Raw genomic sequence first — 9,534 nt, 5'->3', positions numbered from 1 at the left:
TGGTAAAGTTGGCTCATCGTCTTTTGTCTTCTGGACTACTGAACATCCTAGGCTATTGTCACATTCACCAAGAACAGGTTTGGGGAGCGCAGATATCACCGTATGTGGAAAGAATAAAAAGTATATATTGTAGTAGTTTCTAAATAGAAGACATCTTGGTATAAACAGAAATGGGGACTCACACTTTCCCAGTGAATAAACAGCAGTGGGTACCCAGATAGGTTTTAAGCGCAGGTGAACTCAGTGTAATAATCCTCAATGCAAAACAAGAGATCACACTCTTAGTGCAACATTGTATGTTCAACAATTATGTTATATTGTAACAAATAGTATCGCACTTACATTTTTACAATGTGGCATGTACACATAAAAATTAAAGGTGGCACGATTATGTGTACGTGCCACCTTTAATTTTTATGTGTACATGCCACATTGTAAAAATATATATATATTTTATTCTTTCCACATACAGGGATATCTCCGCTCACCAAACCTGTTCTTGGAGATCTACCTAAGAAGAATTGGACCGTCTCTCTAAAGGGTTGAGCTGCAATTTATATTATATATATTATATATTTTACACATTTGCATGTTCATTAATATAAGTGAGCACAATTATTGTTATTTAATATTATATATTTACACTGTATTTGCCTCATAGAGGAGTGCCCGAATCACTTTTTCTTGCACTATTGTCACATTCCCCTGATATGAAGATGTTTGTGGTTCTCAGGGGTATGATCTTGTTTCTCTTCCTTGCGAGGCCTTCCTGTCACTTGGATATGGCCAAGACATAGTTTGGAGAGGGATGTGTGTCCACGTTCCATTATATTTGTTCTGTGGGCATCAACATAGTCTGGCTTGTGCCCTTTGCCAATGCATACATTGCCCACTATCACCCATCCTAGGTCAAGTCTTTGGGCAAATGGGGCATTGCTGGGTCCGTTGCGCTGTTCGTGGATTTTGTGCACTCTCAGCATGTCCCTGCTGAGCAGTTGTAAAATCTTGGCATCTTGTTCTATTGGCAGGTTGCGGTCAGCTATTTCCCTACGGTGTGGGTGATGACGTGCCACGTCTGGTGTGGGAATCTCATTCCTGTTTGCCGCCATGTGATTGCACTCTATGGGTGAAGGAAGAGGTATATTTATTCTGCCATTCACGGAATGTATTGTATAGCCATTTGCTCTCCTCTCTGTTGTCTCAGTCAGCCCTGCGCATGTTCTGAGTGTGTAGGGTGAGGCATAGTCTTGTGTGTTGAACAAGCTAAAGAACTCTGACTTCACTAATGATCTGTTGCTTTGATCATCGATGATTGTGTACATCCTAATAGCCGTTTCAGGTTGTCCCTTGGGGTATACTGCAACACGGCATATTTTGGAGCAGGACCTTTGGTCACGTCCTTCTCCGCAAACCTCGGTGCACAGGGATGTGACAGATATTGACTTCTCTTCTCCTTCCTCCCCGCCATGCTTTGCCATGGAGGAAGGGTTGTTGAGTTGGTCAAGTGTCGGCGCCTCTGGATGTAGAGACGTTACATTCTTGTTGCTGTTGCACTGTACATTTACAGTCTTTGAATAGATAAGTTATGGAAGCGCAGCACCTGAAGCAAACTCCAAATTCTCTGAGTAGGTTCTTTTGTTCCTCTTTGGGCTTCATCTTAAACCCAAAACACCTGTTAAGTGGGTGTGGCTTCTTGTGTATAGGGCATGCTCTGTTTGGGTCCCCTCTCTCCCTGCTTGGAGCGGTATAATGATTGGGATGTGTAGATGTTTTAGAAGACATGTCTGTCCTGTGGACCGAGATAGGCGTTCTGGTGCTACCGTATCTTGTCACCGGTCCTTCATTCTTTAGGTTGCTTGCACTGAGTGCAGTTGGTGTACCTAAGGTGAAGTTGGGATATTTTTTTGTTTTGGCTGCTTCACGAATAAAGCTCAAGAAGAATGAGAAGGAGAGGTAGGCAACTTGCTTCTCCCTTGTGTGTTTTGAACCTTTGCGAAGACCATCTTTCTTGCAGGTTCTAAGGTAGATTCTCCAGGATGTTGAGACCTAATAGAGATTGATCTGCTCTTCAAGACTCCAATTCCTGCAGCAGATCTCCGAGCTCTCGTAACTTTGAATAGTTTGTGACCGTGATTCTGGGGAAGTTGTCGACTCTCTTGAAGAGTGTATCTTCGACTGCCTCGGGGCTACCATAGCATTCCTCTAGCCTTTCCCATACTAAGTCAAGACCTACTTGGGGGCGGTTTACGTTTGCTGCCCTGAGCCTCTTCGCATGCTCTGCAGATTCTTTCCCCAACCATTTGGTTAGCAGGCTGAGTTCTTCCCTCGCAGAGAATCCCAGACTCTTGATTGCGTCATTGAATGTGGACTTCCATATTCTGTCATTCTCGGGATGGTCGTCGAAGTTGGTAAGTCCTGTTTGCAAAATATTAAGCCGGATCATGTTCCATGTCTGTTAGGCCAGATGCATCAGTATGTTGGTCTTGCGGGTGGTGTGGGCGGTCGCTTTATGTTATGTAGCTCTGTCCGCCATCTGCGTTTGCAGCGTTGGATTGTGAGGTCGAGTGGGGCCGATCGTGCGTCTTTGACCTAAGGGCGGAGTGTGTGCTTGGCGCAATGGTGGTTGCCGAGAGGGACCTTGCTGTCGCCTCTTCCTTGGTGTAGATGTACGATGGTGTGCTGGTGTTTACGCTGGGAAGGCTCCTCACATAGGCTTTAGTGCATTGGGCTGGATCCTCTGATGCTATCCGACTGTATGACCGCTCCCTGCCATCCTGTCATGCGGCTGCTACTAAGACTTCAGCTTGGGCTACGGCTGCTTCCCTCTCTTTATTTAGGGCCTCTAGGTTCACGTCCAACTCGGTCTTCTTACACGCAGCGGCTGCTGCGGCGATAGCAAGGCTTTGGCAGTGGCTGCAGTGGCAGTGGCTGTGGCAGCAGCGATAGTGTCTCTCTGCTCCTCCTCTTCTATGCGGGCCCTTTCTACTCTCATGGCTGCCTCTTTCTGAGTGTATGCGGCCCTTGCGCAAGCAACCTGTGATAGCTCGCGAATTGGTAGCGCTTGCGCTAGACGCGTTAGCTCACCCTGATTTTGCTGACCTTGATGAATGGCTCGATGCACTGGAGCGCTGTGATGCAGTCTCCAGCGCGAGGTCCTTTCTCCTACTCTCAGTTTCCGTGATAGTGGTCCACACATGGCTGTCATGTGTCAGGTCAATATTATTATGTAAGTCTTGTTCTTGCAAGCTTTCCCCGGTATTAGTCCTGGTCAAGTTGGTGATGTATGTCTCTGGTAGCGTAAGTGGTTAGACTTTTATTGCGTTATTGCCTGCTCAAGCTGCCTTTCATGATTGCCAATGTTTGCAACATTACACATTTCAAGTCTAATTTTTTCCCAGGCCTTCTCTAACTTGTTGCGGTGCGCGTCAATTTCAGCTTCATATTTTTTACAGGCCTGTTGTGTAAGTGTAACTGTCCGCTTTGGCCTTGCGCCTTCCTGAATCTGTTGCAGTTGTGTAGCATTCTCAGCGTCTGAGTTGTCACTTTCATGCATGGTGTCTGGTGAGAGTTCTGCCATGCTGCAGGTGTGTGTAGGCCTTTAGCCAGTGCGTGTAGCGTGCGATCTGTTTCCTGCGTCAGCGATGGACGACTGTCTCAGATGATGCCGATCGGTGTCCTGCAGCGGTCAGCGTAGCGATAGCTGTACTTACAGGTGTCCGTGGTTTTGACCCGTGTCCTGGCAGATGTCCAGAGTGTGGCCCTTGGTAGCTCTAGCCGTAGGGACGTAGTGCAGGGATAGGTATGATGGCTGTACCTGACCGTGGACCTGTGTGGGCCTGCTTGCCCTGTGTAGGTGTGCAGCAGTCAGGGGGAGTGACAGTGCTGTGGTTAATGCACGGATCTGTGAAGCAGTGCTGCAGCTTCTATTTCTGTGAAACTGTTTTTAAAGCTACAGGCTCTGTCTAGCGGTTTTGAGCTGCTTGCTCTGTATAGCTGTGCTGCAGTCTTTCAGCTGTGTAGAACAGGAGCTTGCTAGTCTGTGCTGCTGCAGCCTGTGTATATATTTTAATGCTGCTGGCTCTTATAGCCATGTGATGGTGCTCTGTATAGCTGTCTCAGCTTTCTCCTGTAGAGTTGATTGTTACTGTTCTGGCCTGTCGCTCACCGTATAGACACAAAAAGCATGCGGCACCTGCATGCGCGTTCGCACAGGCACGCGCGCGCACGGCCGCACACTCTATAGAACAGCCCTGACTTTCTGAAGTGTTTATTTGGGGCAACAACAAACAAATAAAAAGGGGAGGAAAAGTAAAGGGAACATTGGGTCATGAGAGCAATGGCGGGGAAGGGAAGCTATGAGGGAAGTGGGCTAAATGCAGGATATAGGGATAGGTAAAAATCAGTAACTTTACTAGGATAGGAGAGATGACTGCTCAAGATGGCTGCTGGTACTAAAAGACAGCATGCTGGTCTGGGCTGATGGGAAATTAACTGGGACAATACCACCTGACAAGGGGAGGTGGAGCAGTCAATCCTGGTAAACAGGTAGGGGGGGTTACCAAGGCAACTGTCTGCAGCGAAGAAACCCACAAGGGGTCGCAACATTGTTGCAACAGCTATGCCCAGGAGTGCTGGCAGCCTGAAGACAGAGAAATAACACAATCCTGTTCCAGGACAAGTAATGCACATGATAACTGTTTTTCAGTCCTCGTAGCGGTAGATAAATTGTTCCTTTTGCTCTTCCCTCCGTTTGCAAAGTTACATGAAGCCGTCATTACGTGTGACACATAAGCAGAAGGACTCGGTACGCTGGAATTCAGTGGTCCTGCAGAAAAAAAAACAAAATAAATTCACCAGCCACAAATGTCAATTCGCTATTTTAAAGGGAGGGCTGGATCTTTCCAAAGAGTCGGTTACACTGCGAAGTTGCATTAAAATCACATATTGTTTTGGCCCGCTAGATGGGACTGAAGCGTTAACTAACAGACACGTACATATGCAGCACCCCGGGTCCCCTGAACAGCTGCTCCCTTCAGGCGATTACCTCGCAGCTCATCTCGGTGCGGTGCGTATATCCCAGAGCGGTGGAGCAGCTTTCACCCTGCGACGTATAATTGCTCCGCGATAGTGATCAATGAGCAGAAGCTTGGATTGCATGGGCTAACGATCGGGTTCTAATTAGGCAAATGGAAGCGCAGGTAACACAATACGCGGCAGGACGCTGAATGATTAAGCAGTGGTAAGCTCCGATCCTCTCTCCCTAATGCTGCCCCCCTTGGGTTTAAGCTGCCCCCCCCCTCTCTGATCTAGAAATTGTTTTAACCCCATCAGCGCCAACCCAACGGCACTGAAAGGGTTACAGCTGTATAGACTTGTGCCACAACTAAGAAGTGTTTCCTATGAAACTTACTCCATCTCTAATGGCTGAACCTATATGCAGAAACAGGGAGCTCTTAGGATCTTTATCAATGTCTCACAATGTAGCAGAATTATTAGGAGGAAACAAAAAAAAAACATTTCCAGTGGGATTTCGCTTTCCCTGGATTGAGGTTGAGCGCATATTTTTGTATAATTACCCTCTGAAATACCTTTTACCCTTTAGTCTTTAGTGGGATCACCTTATAAAAATCAGAGTTATCCTAATGCACACATGCAGATCTCAGTAGATTTACACACATCAGCTTCCCATATAATGTGTTATTCATTCAACTATGGTTGTGCCGATCGGTGGGAGTTTCCCTGCTATAATGCCCCAATTGGCACCATTGTAGTATAATGAATAAGCCCCATAGACTTGTATAGGATCAGCTATTCCCATATTCTGCAGTAGGATACCATTTTGGATAGACCCCTAACCCCAGCAGGACTGGCTAGACGCCCTCTCCCAGTTTAAAGGGATTAGACATTGGATGTTTCAAAAGGGTTTTTAATGGGGGTGCAGCCACAAACAAGCCCTTTTTGGGCAAATATGACACCCTCACTGCATCATAAACTGTCCTACGGAATTATTCAAACAAAATCCCTTACTGATCAAACCCCAACAAAAATATTATGCGGGTGGATCACCCTATAAAAGTCAGGTTCACCATCACACACATCAGTAAACCCCATAGACCTGACAATGGATATCACCCCCTTAAATTTCAAGATGCGGTCTCTTACACACACCATTAAACCCCACAAATGTTAGTGGGCACATCCACTTTTGATTCGACAGACCTTATTGGGATCATATTCTTACACATATCACCTGCCCCCTTGCACTCAGTAGGAAATGCCTCGTATACAGACTATTAGACATCCCAAAGACATTTGTGGGATTCACCTCTTACAAATTACAGATTCCTCTAAAACTCTATAGGATCACCCCGTTAAAGGTGAGAATCTCCCTATCCCACACATCAGATGTCACATAGAATTTGTAACTTTACACTGATCCGCCAGCTGCGTGTATTAAATGACCCTACACTTTAGTGAATACATGTGTTCTAGGGAGATTATGGGGAAGGGGAGGAGGGTGATTACTTATAAGAAAGGGATATATTAATTCTCTGTCTTTATTTGATATTGCTCTGATAACCTGTCTGTTGCATGCTCACGTTAGATGCAGACAGTGAAGTTCGTTAGTGAGTGGAGCGAGTGAAGTTTGTACATTAATCTCATCTGTATGTCAAATGTATGGCCTAGATTGTGCCGGTGACTCCTGGGCTGGGATATCACAGATCCAGGCGAGGGAAGGGTTAATGTCGAGACGTGGTGTCACACAAGGGTTATCTGGAGCCCTCGCCTCCCCTCAAACCCACAAGCCCCCAAAACCAGAACTCCAGATGTATAGATTTTATTAAAGTGAAATGTGATCTGCAGGAGAGAGAAGCAGACTAAGACCAGTGAGAATCTGTAACAGACAGTGTGTATCTGTAATGCAGAGCAGTGTGTATCTGTAACACGCAGAGCAGTGTGTATCTGTAATGCAGAGCAGTGTGTATCTGTAACACTCAGAGCAGTGTGTATCTTTAATGCAGAGCATTGTATATCTGTAATGCAGAGCAGTGTGTATCTTTAACACGCACAGCAGTATGTATCTGTAACACGCAGAGCAGTGTGTATCTGGAACGTGCAGAGCAGTGTGTATCTGTAACCCGCAGAGCAGTGTGTATCAGTGAACTGCAGAGCAGTGTGTATCTGTAACCCGCAGAGCAGTGTGTATCTGTGACGTGCAGAGCAGTGTGTATCTGTAACCCGCAGAGCAGTGTGTATCTGTGACGTGCAGAGCAGTGTGTATCTGTAACACGCAGAGCAGTGTGTATCTGTGACGTGCAGAGCAGTGTGTATCTGTAACCCGCAGAGCAGTGTGTATCTGTGACGTGCAGAGCAGTGTGTATCTGTAACCCGCAGAGCAGTGTGTATCTGTGACGTGCAGAGCAGTGTGTATCTGTAACCCGCAGAGCAGTGTGTATCTGTGACGTGCAGAGCAGTGTGTATCTGTAACGCGCAGAGCAGTGTGTATCTGTAACCCGCAGAGCAGTGTGTATCTGTAACCTGCAGAGCAGTGTGTATCAGTAACCTGCAGAGCAGTGTGTATCTGTAACCCGCAGAGCAGTGTGTATCTGTAACCCGCAGAGCAGTGTGTATCAGTAGCACAGAGCAGTGTGTATCAGTAGCACAGAGCAGTGTGTAATATGAGGATTTTAGCCAGAGGAGCTTACACTCTAGGGCTAGGTGTATGTGAGTGATCTCTCAGTGCTGATAAGGGGGAGAGCCCCCTGCACCGGCAGGGTCTTTCACATGCTGATCTTGTTAGGTGTCCCTGGAAACCCACGGGTGAGCATTTCCCAACATCTGCAGGAATTCCCGGCTCAGCAAACAAACATCTCCAGGTCTTCCTGTCACTGCAGACCCCGTGTTACCAGACCCCGGCTTCCTGCCGAGATCTTAGGGATGGACGCTCACTTTTATCCAACGGCTGGTGCGTTTCAAAGCGTGGGCACCAAAACGAGGATGCAATGAACAGGGAGATACTCAGTCACTATATAGCACAGCGTGTTCATTATCAGTGTATAGTTACTCCGCATCATTATACTTCGCAGCATGTTCATTATCAGTGTATAGTTACTCCGTATCATTATACTTCGCAGCATGTTCATTATCAGTGTATAGTTACTCTGCATCATTATACTTCGCAGCATGTTCATTATCAGTGTATAGTTACTCCGCATCATTATACTTCGCAGCATGTTCATTATCAGTGTATAGTTACTCCGCATCATTATACTTCGCAGCATGTTCGTTATCAGTGTATAGTTACTCCGCATCATTATACTTCGCAGCATGTTCATTATCAGTGTATAGATATTCAGCATCATTATACAGTGTGGCAATGTCATTATCAGTGGATAGTTGCTCAGCACCATTATACAGCACAGCAGGTGATTATCTCATCTGTGTATATAGATGTTTGTTATCACTGTATTGCTCAGTATTACCGCCTCGTCCATCGGTGTCTCTTTAATGGGCAGGTGAAGAGGATTTGAGCCAGTTACCAGGGTCACCTTTTCAGTGGGAGGTGCGGATATGAGGGTCAGAGGCGGCTGTCACCGCTCGTCACAGCTCAGGGACAGAGGACAGACAGCTGTCACTCCGCCCATCACATGTTCCCTCATTGCTTGGTTCATCTTTGTTTACTTTTTATGGAATTAGTTACTTTTCCTGCACGTTTACTCCACATTACCTGCACGTGACTTTACCTTCGTGTGGCGTTTCCTGAACGTGGTGTTACCTGCACATGGCGTTACCTGGACGTGGGGTAATCTGCACATGGCTTTACCTGAACGTGGGGTTACCTGCATGTGATGTTACCTACATGTGGCATTGCCTGGACGTGGGGTTACCTGCATGTAGCATTACCTGGACGTGGGGTTACCTGCACGTGGGGTTGCTGCATGTGGCATTACATGCACGTGGGGTTGCTGCATGTGGCATTACCTGGACGTGGGGTTAGCTGCATGTGGCGTTGCCTGGATGTGTTGTTCCATGGACGTGGCATTACCTACATGTGGCATTGCCTGAACGTGGGGTTACCTGCATATGGCATTAGCTGGACGTGGGGTTACCTGCATGTAACGTTGCCTGGATGTGGGGTTCCCTGGATGTGGCATTACCTGCACGTGGGGTTATCTGCGTGTGGCGTTGCCTGGATGTGGGGTTCCCTGGACATGGCATTGCCTACATGTGGCATTACCTGGACGTGGCATTAACCGGATGTGGGGTTCCCTAGACGTGGCGAGGGATTGAAAGATGCAGCCAAATGACTCCCTTATTAATGAATACTTAGAATCTAAAATGTATATCCCCACTAATAAATTGCTAATTTGGGCAGTAGCACAAGGATTTTGTATCTGTTACACTGCACGTCACACATTGACAGGCAGCTGTGACACACACACAGACACACACACACTGTACAGACTTAGCCATGATATAGTTAATGGGTTAATTCAAGCGATTAGTAATGATTCAGACAAGAGTACAGATTGT

At 46.7% G+C, this 9,534-nt stretch overlaps 1 long non-coding RNA gene across 1 annotated transcript in view; it reads right to left on the bottom strand.

The window, feature by feature from the left end:
- Nucleotides 1–465: 465 nt before the first annotated feature.
- LOC142465827 (uncharacterized) overlaps nucleotides 466–9,534 on the bottom strand; it is a 45,939-nt gene continuing 36,870 nt past the window's right edge. The window contains exon 3 of the long non-coding RNA XR_012787989.1: nucleotides 466–4,825. This is a non-coding gene — a long non-coding RNA (uncharacterized LOC142465827). The remainder of the gene's footprint in view (nucleotides 4,826–9,534) is intronic.

This window comes from Ascaphus truei, chromosome 14 (assembly GCF_040206685.1).
Source record: "Ascaphus truei isolate aAscTru1 chromosome 14, aAscTru1.hap1, whole genome shotgun sequence".
NCBI classification, from domain to species: Eukaryota; Metazoa; Chordata; class Amphibia; order Anura; family Ascaphidae; genus Ascaphus; species Ascaphus truei.
This window is presented reverse-complemented; position numbering and strand designations above follow the sequence as displayed.